General features: G+C 47.2%; 1 protein-coding gene across 13 annotated transcripts in view; it reads right to left on the reverse strand.

Moving 5' to 3' along the window:
* The window catches only part of LOC144509057 (synaptotagmin-1-like), a 179,536-nt gene that overhangs the window by 70,878 nt on the left and 95,524 nt on the right, over window positions 1-13,134 (reverse strand). The window contains exon 1 of one of the 13 annotated variants that reach the window (XM_078237367.1): window positions 1,516-1,709. The exons of the other annotated variants lie outside the window; for them this stretch is intronic. The gene's annotated coding sequence lies outside the window, so the exon portion shown is untranslated. Of the gene's footprint in view, window positions 1-1,515; window positions 1,710-13,134 lie in introns of those variants that run through there. 13 annotated transcript variants of the gene reach the window in all.

The following is a 13,134-nucleotide window of genomic DNA, read 5'->3' on the forward strand; positions in this document are numbered from 1 at the left end:
AAAACAAAGTTCAAAGGAATTCAAACAGGTAATACTGAGAGAGGAAGGCACAGAGTAGGGAGGTGGTGACCCAACACTTATCTTTCCGAGACTCGGGTCCGAGCCAGAAGCTCCTGGGTTTGCAACTTTTAAATTGTTTTCACATTGGGGTCAGTGGGAACACTGGAGCAAAGATCTCGCACTGACAACACCAAACCCACTTTAAAGGTAAGGCATTCACCGAGTTCATCTTTAACCTGGAAGGGGGCTTTAGTGAATAATAGAATCCCGACAGAATCATAGAATCCCTACAGTGCAGGCCACCCACCCATCAAGTCTGCACTGACTATCCGAAAGAGCATCCCACCCATGGGTGGCACAGTGACACAGCGGTTAGCAGTGCTGCCTCACAGCGCCAGGGACCCAGTTCAATTCCGGCCTTGGGTCACTGTCTGTGTGGAATTTGCACTTTCTCTCCGTGTCTGCCTGGGTTTCCTCCGGGTGCTCCGGTTTCCTCCCACAGTCCAAAGATGTGTGGGTTAGGTTGATTGGCCATGCTAAATTGACCCTAGTGTCAGGGGGATTAGCAGGCTAAATCTGTATGGTTGCGGGAGTGGGGCCTGGGTGGGATTGTGGTCGGTGCAAACTCAATGGGCCGAATGGCCTCCTTTTGTACTGTGGGGATTCTATGATCTATGATCTCAGACCCCCATCCCACGGCATCCACCTAACTGCACATCTTTGGACACTAAGGGACAATTTAGCATGGCCAATCCACCTAACTGCACATCTTTGGATTGTGGAAGGAAACCCACGCAGACACGGGGAGAACGTGCAAACTCCACACAGTCACCTGAGGCTGGAATCAAAGCCAGGTCCCTAGCACTGTGAGGCAGCAGTGCTAATCACTGTGCCCGGCTTTCTATTTTGCTCCAGTTCTGATGAAAGATCATCGACCTGCAGTGTTTACTTTTGTTTCTCTCCACAGATGCTGCCGGACCTGCTGAGCTTTTCCAGCCATTTCTTGAGCTTTCCCACATCGCCAGCATTCTGCTTTTGCTTACATCTTGTTTACACTGGGGTTGCCAGTGGCCGTGAAAGAGACATTCTCCATTAACTGGCAGCATAAATATCCAATGTCAAGATACAAAATAGGTGTAATTAGCAAGCGAGGACAGCATACTGAAAGCCAGATTGAGCTGTCGTTTATTCAGGGGAGGTAGCAAGTCTAACTGATAATGATGTAGGTTTAATCCACTCTCAGGGAATTAGAACTCTACCCTTCCAGTTACTAATAGAATTATCCTAATCCCACCAGTTTTTAAATCCTTCAGAAACGCTGAGCCAGTTGCCAACATTGCCTCAAAACTGTGCAAAAGAGTCAATCGCTTATCAAAGCTACAGGCCAGATTCTAAGTAACTCAGAAATGTAAGCGCTCACAACAGACAGATAGATCTTTCAATCTTGCTGTAACGTTCACTGCAGTAACCAAAACCTCAACCACCATGTCAGTGGATAATCACAGCTGTACTCACCAGCACTAATGCCACTCCCTAGCATCAGTCCCAGCGGCCATATGCGGGATACGTAAAAGGTTTACCCGTCATTGTTTTGTGCCATGTGCACTGTACGTTATAATGTCATTCAACAAAGGAACAACGCAATTATCAGAGAAGAATAGGGAAAAAGCCCAGATAGTAACTTCATACTAATTGCTTATTTCACCAATAATTGCAATGATTGGCTGACGGATAAAAAACATTCTTAAGGGGGAGTTTCCTGGTAACTAAAACAGTTTCCTGGATACACAGGCAGCCTCCCAGTTCCAGTCTGTTCAGTATCTCAGACAGGAATAAACTGGTGTGATTAAAGACTGGGAGGCGGGGGGGGTGACTCTTCCTGTTCCGCCAGCCATTGGAATCGCAGTGGGTGAGGGGCAGACCATGGAAAAGACGGTCTGTTGACCTCAGGTAGAATTTTCCAGTTTTGGGGCAAGCGTGGTCGGAAAATCCCGGAAAATATGGCGTGTGATGCGCGATTAATTCACTCGGGAGGCTAGGACGTACCCGGGAGTAAAGGCTTTTATTCACAACAAGAATAGAGCATACTGCTTAACAATACTATCCCAGACTAAGGGCTACTAGGAAGTAGCAGTGACCTTTATACTCCTGTAAGAAGGCGGAGCCAAACGGAGTGTACCACAGAACAATGCTAACAGGTGGAACACCCCAACCCTAACCCCAACAGTAACAAGAGTAACATATGTACAAGTACCCATAGTGGTAACCATCTATGGTTCACCACAGCGTGCAGTTGTGTTCTGGACATGTTACAACTGTTATACCCATCGTCGTTACTGAGATCCATTTATATACCACAGTAACTTGCATTTAATTCAAGCAAACGTCAAAAAATGTCCCAAGGAGCTTCAGAAGAGTGTTATTGAAAGGAAATTGACACTGAGACACTTAAGGAGTTATTAGCAGAGGCGACCAAAAGCTTGACCAAAGAAATAAGTCTAAAGGAGCAATTTAAAAGTGGCAAGTGAGAATTTCAGAGCTTAGGGTCCAGGATGGTTTCCAATTGCGGGGCATCAGGACAAGAGGTCAGAATTGAAACGCACGAAGGAGGTTACCAAGATAGCGAGCAGAGAGCGGCACGGTGGCACAGTGGTTAGCACTGATGCCTCACAGCGCCAGGGACCTGGGTTCAATTCCGACCTCGGGTCACCGTCTGTGTGGAGTTTCTGCATTCTCCCCGTGTCTGGGTGGATTTCCTCCGGGTGCTCCGGTTTCCTCCCACAGTCCAAAGATGTGAGGCTTAGGTGGATTGACCATGCTAAATTGACCCTTAGTGTCAAGGGGACTAGCTAGGGCAAATGCATGTGGTTATGGGGATAGGGCCTGGGTGGGATTGTTGTTGGTGCAGACTCGATGGGCCAAATGGCCGCCTTCTGCACTGTAAGGGTTCTATGATTTGCAGAATGTGCTCCAGCCTGAGCGGTACATGTGGAAATTTGTCAGATAAGTCACTGCCTCTGTTGCTGTAGGGTGTAAACTGCAAAAAACCCCTGCTTCACTCTCCCCCATCCAGCATCCCCACCACTGTTTCCTACATAACTCATGCTTTCCCAGTACTCCGAAACTCAGAATTCCTTCTCTTTCTCAGTTTTCCCTGCCTCCTACAAGTTACAAGCTTTTAAAATCCAAGTTCAGTGCCGCCTTATGTCTATGGAGATGTGCGGTTTAGGTTGATTGGCCATGCTCAATTGCCCATTAGTGTCAGGGAGATTCATTAGCGGGGCAAATATATGGGGTTACAGGGATAGGGCCTAGGTGGGGTTGTTGTTGGTGCAGGCTCGATGGGCCAAATGGCCTCTTTCTGCACTGTAGGGATTCTATGATTCTATTTCCTGCTCAATTGCATTTGAAACTCTGGCCGAAGATGAAGCATCAAATGCCTTTCAGAGTCACCTTAAAGTATTCCCCATCAAATATCTGAAGTGCTGTGGATGCTGTTATGGAATCAAATGTAGTCATCAATTTTGTATAGCAAGATCCCAAAACGGGAACAGTAATAAAGATTGTTTTTTTCATTCGTTGATGGGATATGGGTATCGCTGGCAGGGCCAACTTTTATTGTCTATCCCTGATGGCATTTAAGAGTCAATCTGGAGTCACATGTAAGCCAGAGCAGGTAAGGATGGCAGATTTCCTTTCCTAAAGGGACATTAGTGAAACAGATGTGTTTTTACAATTGACAATGGCTTCACGGTTGTTGTTAGACTTTTAATTCCAGATTTTTATGGAATTCAAATTTCACCATCGAATCAGGTCCCCACAACTTTACGCTGGGTCATTGGAATACTAATATGGTGACAATACCACTATGCCATTGCCTCCCCATTTGTTGATCTTTTTCACCATCATGAAAGGCATTTCACTTTAATGGATAGAGAGGCAGAGCCTGAGGGTCAGATGGCAATAAATGGGATTAAGATTTTTCTGTGTTAGTGACTTGGGGGAAGACAGTTGCCTGAAGTCCTAATGAATTGGCTATCATGGAACTTAATGGATGGGTTCCAGAGAATCCCAGATTCTGGGTCCCAGAATGGTGGGGTTTGCTTCTGCCATTGGAGGAATCGATAGAGAACACATCCCGCCAATACTGCCAGTCACACAGCCATTCAATGCTCCAACAAGCGTTCATTGTGAAGGTGGGACTTCTGTCCCTCACTCAAGAGGAAGTTACACCTTAGAGAACTACTGACCAATCTGATTCAGAATCTGCAAGCAGTCGCCGGAGCCTAACTCATGAGGGTCCAGGACCACGAGGGTCTCAGGGCTAGGTGGGGAGGTAAGGCTCAGTGAAGTGGGCAAAATTGGGTGGGGTTTTGGTGGGAAGATCAGTGAGGGAGGGAGGATGTGCAGGGGCGGTCTTTTTTGAGTGGGGAGGAAGCTGCTGATGGAAGCGCCACCCTCCCACCCTGAATAGGGTCACTTTTTAGACTTCCCCTCAGCCCTGAACCCCTCCTGTGAGCCTGAAAATTGAGGCTGAGTGGGAAATAGCCCTTAAGTGGTCAATAATTGCGCACGGTGGCACAGTGGTTAGCACTGCTGCCTCACAGGAACCCTGGTTCGATTCCTGACTTGGGTCACTGTCTGTGTGGAGTTTGCATGTTCTCCCCATGTTCTCCTCCGGGTGCTCCGGTTTCCTCCCACAGTCCAGAAGTCATGCTGGTTAGGTGCATTGGCCATGCTAAATTCTCCCTCCGTTTACCCGAATAGGCGCCGGAGTGTGGCAACCAGGGGATTTTCACAGTAACTTCATTGCAGTGTTAATGTAAGCCTACTGGTGACGTCAAGATGGAAGAATTGTGTGTCGGCCATTTCGCAGGATTCACGCATGCGTTCCCGACCGCATACGCGAGTCCCACAGCCGGAAAGCAGGCGCAGTCAGGACCGCACTGGAAACCAGTGGGAAGACAAGGCAAGTGATTTAAATCTATTTTTAATCTATTTTAAATGTCACTATTGGCCCGGGACTGAATTCTCTGGGGCGGTTGGCATTTCCCACCCCGCCAGGAGTATTTCACTCCGGCGGGGTTTAGAGTAGCTCCCCACTTGCAGGGAACTAGCGGGAGACTCCGCTGGAGTGAAGGGGGGGCAGAGGGGTCAGGTGATGGGGGGTGGTGCCCCCTGGGCATAGGCACATTGGCAGTGCCAGCCTGTGCCCCCGGCACTGCTCAAGGGACAAAGTGCCCATGCCCAGGAGCCACCTTGGCACTGCCCACCGGGCCAAGGAGCGGGGCTTAGGGGGCAGAGCCAAGGGAGGCCTATTGTGGGTGGGGCCTATGGGGCGAACAGTGGGAGTGGGTGGTCCCGCTGCCACTCTGCAGATAGGATCAGGCGGGGCTGAAGTGAGGCGAGCCTTCGGAGCGGGCTGGGGGTGGTCTGTCGGGGGTGGGGGGTCTGCCTCCCGGTGGGGAGGGCGGGGGGGAGGGGACATGTGCAGAGGCCTGGAACTGTCAGACTCTGGCGTGAATAGAGCCCCGCACCACCCCAAGCTTTTAATGATGTTCACGATTGTGACCTCTGCAGTGCAGAGTGTGAGCGATTCGAGTCTGAAATCGTGAATTACACCATTTCTCCCGCCAATTTAGCACTTAGAATGTTTTGGGAGAATCGGGCCCTTGATCTCAAGTGGCTCTGCTACCGCTGCCTCTCTCTCTGACTGAGTGGAAATATTAACAGCGCTTTGAATGAATTCCGATTTCAATCTTGCTTATACAGACTGAAATTGACATTTCCATTCTCTGGCATTTCTCACAAAGCACTTTCAAGATTCAATTTATTTTCGCGACTCCAGATGGCTTATTCCTCCCCAGGTTGCCCGCTGCACACAACTCACAGGTCATCACTGTTAAATACAGGCAATCTATCCTGTTAGCGTCCCAAGCAACAGCACATTCATTCTGTTTATAAACACATGGGTCCGTGTGCTGTGGCAGGCAAACAGCGACTTTCTTTACAACAGCCCCTTCAGCTGGGTTGTAACCATCACAAGATTCAAACTGACACAATCCCTGAGAGAGACAATAGTTTCCCAGGAAACCACAATTGTGATGAATCAGATTCACTTCGCTGATGGTTTTTCTCCTGTGCCCTGCATCTATAGATGCCTTGTCAGTACTGGGAATGGAAAATTCTACTCATTCCCTCGTCACAGGAACTCTTTGCTGCTGAAGGAACTGTGGAACTCTTTGCCGCAGAAGGCTGTGGAGGCCAGGTCATTGAGTGTCTTTAAGACAGGGATAGATAGGTTCTTGATTAATAAGGGGATCAGGGGTTATGGGGAAAAGGTAGGAGAATGGGGATGAGAAAAATATCAGCCATGATTGAATGGCGGAGCAGACCCGATGGGCCTATTCTGCTCCTATGTCTTATTTGGTCTGCACTGGAGAATTCAACCCTCATAATCAACCATAACGTCCGCTAGTGCACAGGCCCAGACAGAGGCCGAATGCCCGTGATATTCGGGTAAGCGTTCTCCAAGGCGGCCTTCGCGACACACGACGGCGCAGAGTCGCTGAGCAGAAACTGATAGCCAAGTTCCGCACACACGAGGACGGCCTCAACCGGGATATTGGGTTCATGTCACACTATTTGTAACCCCCACAGAGTTTCACTGGCTGTCTTGTCTGGAGACAATACACATCTTTTTAGCCTGTCTTGATGCTCTCTCCACTCACATTGTTTTGTTTCTTAAAGACTTGATTAGTTGTAAGTATTCGCATTCCAACCATTATTCATGTAAATTGAGTCTGTGTCTTTATAAGCTCTGTTTGTGAACAGAATTCCCACTCACCTGAAGAAGGGGCTTGCAGCTCCGAAAGCTTGTGTGGCTTTTGCTACCAAATAAACCTGTTGGACTTTAACCTGGTGTTGTTAAACTTCTTACTGTGTTTACCTCAGTCCAACGCCGGCATCTCCACATCATGTTTTAGAATGCAACATTACATATATCTGCTTCCTACCTATCAGCTCAGTGTCCCAGAAGGCTCCCTTTATTCTCTTTTAAGTACCAATTTAAAAGATTAAACCAGTAACCAAATTTAATTAAAACAACTGATAGTCCCTTAGGGGCACTGTAATCAAAGAAGAAAAATAAAGAAACTTTACATAATTAAATGAAAATGTGTTTTTGGGGGCTGATGAAGCATTCCAACCCTTGTATTGCCAATGGGTCACGGAAAACGTGCCAGCAAACACTGAGTGCTCCCTGTCCAAGGTTAAAGTTAAAAGCTTATTGATTAGTGTCACAAGCAGGCTTACATTAACACTGCAATGAAGTTACTGTGAAAATCCCCTCGTCACCGCACTCCGGCCCTGGTGCACTGAGGGAGAATTTAGCACGGCCAATCTGCCTAATCTGCACATCTTTTGGACTGTGGGTGGAAACCAGAGCACCCGGAGGAAACCCACGCAGACATGTACAAACTCCACGCAGACAGTGGCCCAAGCCGGGAATTGAACCCAGGTCCTTGGCGCTGTGAGGCAGCAGTGCTAACCACTGTGCCCACCTTGGACAACCAACTGCAAACATAGCTGTGGAAGATGGCAGGCATTCGGGTGAGACGACCCATCCTGAAGGCTCTCTTAATACTTTTTTAAGCTCAAAATATAACATTGTCGCTGGACTAGTAATCCAGACTCAGGGTAATGCTCTGGGGACACAGGTTCATATCCCAGATGGTGAAATTTGAATTCAATAATAATCTGGAATTAGAAGTCCAATAATGACCATAAAACCACGGCAGGTGGTGGAATTTGAATTCAGTCAAAAAAATCTGGAATTAAGATGGCCATGAAACCATTGTTGGAAAAACCCATTCGGTTCACTCATGTCCTTTAGGGAAGGAAATCTGCTATCCTTACCCAGTCTGGCCTACATGTGACTCCAGAGCCACAGCAATGTGGTTGACTCTCAACTGCCCTCAGGGATGGGTAATAAATGCTGCCCAGCCAGTGACACCCACATCCCATGAATGAATAAAACAAAGGTCAAATTAAAATTATAGTCCTTTAAAGTGGTACTGTAACAAAAGACAAAAATCTTAAAGGAAATTTAATAAGTCAAATTTAAAAGTTTTTAGGGTGCCAATGATGCACTCCAGTCCCCGGGGTGCCCACCGGTCTCGGAAAGCCCCAATTGTGCCCTTGAACACGAGGCTCTCTTTATAAATATTCAAATTACTGAATCAAGCAATGTCCTTCATCTGTTTATCTGAACATTATAATTAGCATACATTAACAGGGGGCATTCAGCATGTGAGAACTATCCAATTAGTCCCACTCCCCTACTCCTTCCCCGGAGCCCTTTCCCTTCTAAGTATTTATGTAATTCCCTTTTGAAAGTTACTAGTGACTCTTTCTTTCATTTCAGGTTTTAACAACTCATGGTATTAAAAAGTCTTCTCATCCCTCCTCTAGAGTGTGAAATCATTGCTCTCTGCCTCTCCCCCACCATCTTGGTCCCAGGCCAACACAATGATGGGGTATAAAATGGGCATTATCAGCTCGATTGCCTATCTCCCCTTTCAATTAACTTCACTCTCGGTGGGGTGGGGGGGTGGTGGGGGGTTGCGCGAGTGTATGTAACAGGAAGCCCATCCCATATTGCCATCTGTCCTGTCCATTCCTTGAACTTTGAAACATGAAGTGTTAAGCTTTCTCTCTAGTGGACTATCCTGAAACAGACAACTCCACCATAATTGGCAGCCTTTAGCCTCACAGCGCCAGGGACCGTGGCTTGATCCCAGTCTCAGGTGACTGTGCGAAGTTTGCACATTCCCCCCGTGTCTACGTGGGTTTCCTCCCAGTGCTCTGGTTTCCTCTCGCAGTCCAAAGATGTGCAGGTTAGGACTGGCCATGCTAAATTGCCCCTTAGTGTCCCAAGTTTTTGCAGCTAAGGTGGATTAGGGGCTACGGGATTGGGCGGGTTGGTGTGGAGGGTGGGGGGGGGGGGGGGGGGTGCAGTGTGGGCCTGGGTAAGATGCTGAGTTGGTGCAGACTCGATGGGCCGAATGCCCTCCTTCTGCACTGTTGGGATTCTATAATGATTCTATGATCAACAGAGGCGACACGGTGGCATAGTGGTTAGCACTGCTGCCTCACAGCACCAGGGACCCGGGTTCAATTCCTGGCTTGGGTGGAGTTTGCACATTCTCCCCGTGTCTGCGTGTGTTTCCTCCGGGTGCTCCGGTTTCCGCCAACACTCCAAAGATGTGCGGGTTAGGTTGATTGACCATGCTAAATTGACCCTAGTTTCAGAGGGACTAGCACCGTAAATATGTAGGGTTTCAGGGATAGGGTGGGATTGTTGTTGGTTCAGGCTCGATGGGTTGAATGGCCTTCTTCTGTACTGTAGGAATTCTATGACTCTGACAGGGAGCCTAAGATCCTAATTCCCAGAGTTAGCAAGCTTGGGTTGAACTTTATTTGCTAATTTTGCCACTGCTTATGTACACAATTGCATACAACAACATTAACTCTGGGTCATGTATCTCGTTAATATTCATGTTCTTAGTTTGCATCTATTTCCATTTCACACCTTGTTGCAACAAGTAGAGTGTAAGCAAAGCCCCACTGAGGATGCTGCTTCACACGTTACCATGAATCGAGCAGACGAATAATACAAACCACAAATCTCTGTCAATAAGCTTTACGTATTCCAGATAATCCCACCAGAAAGCAGACCTGAAGAATGCTACTTTTCTTTGCCTGTTAAATCATCTGTATTTAGAATACTCGATCTATTGGCAAAGTGCCCCTAGATGGCACAGTCAACCTAATGCCCACTGGCAGCTTACTGCATGTCTGCCCCAGTTCAACAGTACATATGGTGGTTGATCACACATTGGGCTTGCTGAACTTTTCAATGTGTATTTGTTTGCCAATTATCACTGTCCCCACCAAGCTACCTGATGCCTGGTCGGCTTCAAAGCTGCGATTAATCTGTTGAATCAGTTAATGGCGAAGACGTGGCAACCTGTTGCACTCGGCATTTCTGACGCTAAGCTCATCAGATGGTGCTGGGCACAGTCCAATCTCCTCCATTAGACTGTGCCAGCAAGGTCCAGTCTCCACCATCAGCCAGTGCCAGAAGGGACCAGTCTCCACCATCAGGCAATGCCAAATATGGAGTGGCCGAACGGAAAGACTCTGAAGGGGCTTGACAAGGTCGAACCTGAGTTGTATCCCCTGACTGGGGAATCTGGAACATGGGGCACAACCTCAGGATAAGGGATTAGCGATCATGTAAGACTGAGGATAAGGAGAAAATTCTTCGCTCAAAGAATTGTGGATGTTCCACCAATTTAATGTATTTAAGGCTGGATTGACACATTTTTGATCTCTCGGGGTATCAAGACAAATGGGGAGTGAACAGGAAACTATAAAATTTATTTATTAGTGTCATTAGTCGGCTTACATTAACACTGCAATGAAGTTACTGTGAAAATCCCCTAGTCGCCTGTTCAGGTATACTGAAGGAGAATTTAGCATGGCCAACGCACCCAACCAGCACGTCTTGCAGACTGTGGGAAGAGCACCCAGAGGAAACACATGCAGACACTGGGAGAACATGCAGACTCCGCACAGTGTCCCAAGCCGGCAATCAAACCCAGGTCCCTGACACAGTGAGGCAGCAGTGCTAACCACTAAGCTACCGTGCTGATGAAGAAGCTCCACTTCTGCTCCTTGCTATTTCTTATGTTATGTTTCAGCAGGTGGTGTTGAAACCTGCCAACTTGTTCTACTGAATGATAATGGCAAGGCAGCCACTTTATTCCATGAGGAACTATAGGTAGCCCAAGCTGAGCTCTTCCCATCAGGAGTTAACTCAAGAGACACTTAATCTAATCGATTCTGGTGAAGGTTAGTGATGACATCATTGAAAGCAGGGAGTAGGTGTTACCTAGCAACTAGTATCCCATAATGCCTCCTCCCTGGCATAGATGAAAGAGTTTAAACCATGGCCAACATCTTCAAAGGAGGTTTTAAAATACTCTCCGAGGGCAGCAATATAAATCTGTTTGAATACGAAACCTGAAACCAGACAGATTGGGGATGAGAAATGATGGTAGGGTCAGGGAGGGAAAGAATGGAGATTAGATAGCACGGTGGCACAGTGATTAACACTGCTGCCTCATAGCGCCAGGGACCCGGGTTCGATTCCCGGCTTGGGTCACTGTCTGTGTGGAGTCTCCACATTCTCCCCGTGTCTGCCTGGGTTTCCTCCGGGTGCTCCGGTTTCCTCCCACAGTCCAAAAGACGTGCTGGTTAAGTGCATTGGCCATGCTAAATTCTCCGTCAGTGCGCTCGAACAGGCACCGGAATGTGGCAAGTAGGGGATTTTCACAGTAACTTCATTGTAAGCCTACTTGTGACACTAATTAAATACACTTTAATAAGCATTAGAAGATTAAGGGACAGAAGGAGACTGAGAAAGGAACAGAGAAATAAACAGGAGAGGAAGGAAGAAAGGAAAGAACAAAATTGAGAGACATCGGAGAGACAAGCATAACAGAAAATGTGGTATTGAGAACTATGGGATGTTTGGAAAGCAGCCTCATTGGGGGGTTGGTGGACAAGGAGACCATGATCCAAGGATTCCATGTTATTGGGTTCAACATTAGGGCGAGTCACTTGCACTGGCTGACAAACTGGGGGAGGTAGCTGACTCCACCAAATTTCCTTCCAATAAGGAAGTGTCTAAATGATCAATATAAAAAACAGAAAATGTTGGAAAAGCTCAGCAGGTCCGGCAGCATCTGTGGAGAGAGATACAGTTAAGGTTTCAAGTCTATATAAGTCGCGTGGACTCAAAATTGCTTCCACAGATGCTGCCAGACCTGCTGAGTTTTTCCAGCATTTTCTGTTTTGATTTCAGTTTTCCAGCACCCGCAATGTTTTGCTTTCATTAATCTAAGTGACCCAACTTGATTTGGTCCTTCACGCTTTCCATCCACTGAGTCCCCCAGCAACCAATTTGAGTGTGTTTTAATGGGCATCTGTGGCATTGCCACCCCGAGTTTCCTTGATGCAAATCAGAGTGAAACAGACAGAGGGGGTAAGGTCCGGCTGAAACTGATGGAAGTAAACAGCACTTGACCCTACTGACAGTGTAGGTTTCAGTTGTGGTTACTGCGGTTGGGAATGGGTTTCTGGAGGCCAGACATGGCTGTTGAGGCTCAGGGTAGGCATCAGGTCTTGATTAGCATGTAGGAATTAGCACCCTACTCTCCACTCTCTTCTAGGCTGGTTTCTTAACCACCAGCAAGCAAATGCCTCACTTAGAATATTGTGTACAATTCTGGTTCGCCACACTACCAGAAGGATGTGGATGCTCTGGAGAGGATACAGAAGAGGTTTACCAGGATGTTGCCTGGTCTGAAGGGTATTAGCTATGAGGAGAGGTTGGATAAACTTGGTTTGTTCTCACTGGAATGACGGAGGTTGAAGTGTGACTTGATGGAGGTCTACAAGATTATGAGTGGCATGGACAGAGTGGATGATCAGATGCTCTTTCCTAGGGTAGAAAAGTCAAGTACTAGGTAGGGGACATAGGTTTAAGGTGCGTGAGGAAAAGTTTAGAGGAGATGTGCGAGGCAAGTTTTTTACACAGAGGATGGTGAATATCTGGAACGCACTGCCTGGGGAGGTGGTGGAAGCAGGTACGATAGCGTCTTCTAAGGGGCAACTAGATGAATACATGAATAGGATGGGAATGGAAGGATACGGACTCTGTTAGTGGTTTTAGTTTAGGCAGGCAACATGATCGGTGCAGGCTTGGAGGGCCTGTTCCTGTGCTGTATTGTTGTTTGCTCTTTGTCTGTTAAAATTGGAAACAGAAGGATCTGAGCTACTAATTCGCAGGTAGTATGGAGACTTTTATCTGGTGAATCCTGGCCTTCTACACCAAACATACATATACATATGTACATATGAACATACATATACATATGTACGTATGAACATACATATACATATGTACGTATGAACATACATACAAACATGCATGAATATTAACATACATGCATACATACATATAAACATGCATAACTATGAACATACTAGTAAACCAAGTCTCTA

This window comes from Mustelus asterias, chromosome 21 (assembly GCF_964213995.1).
Source record: "Mustelus asterias chromosome 21, sMusAst1.hap1.1, whole genome shotgun sequence".
NCBI classification, from domain to species: domain Eukaryota; kingdom Metazoa; phylum Chordata; class Chondrichthyes; order Carcharhiniformes; family Triakidae; genus Mustelus; species Mustelus asterias.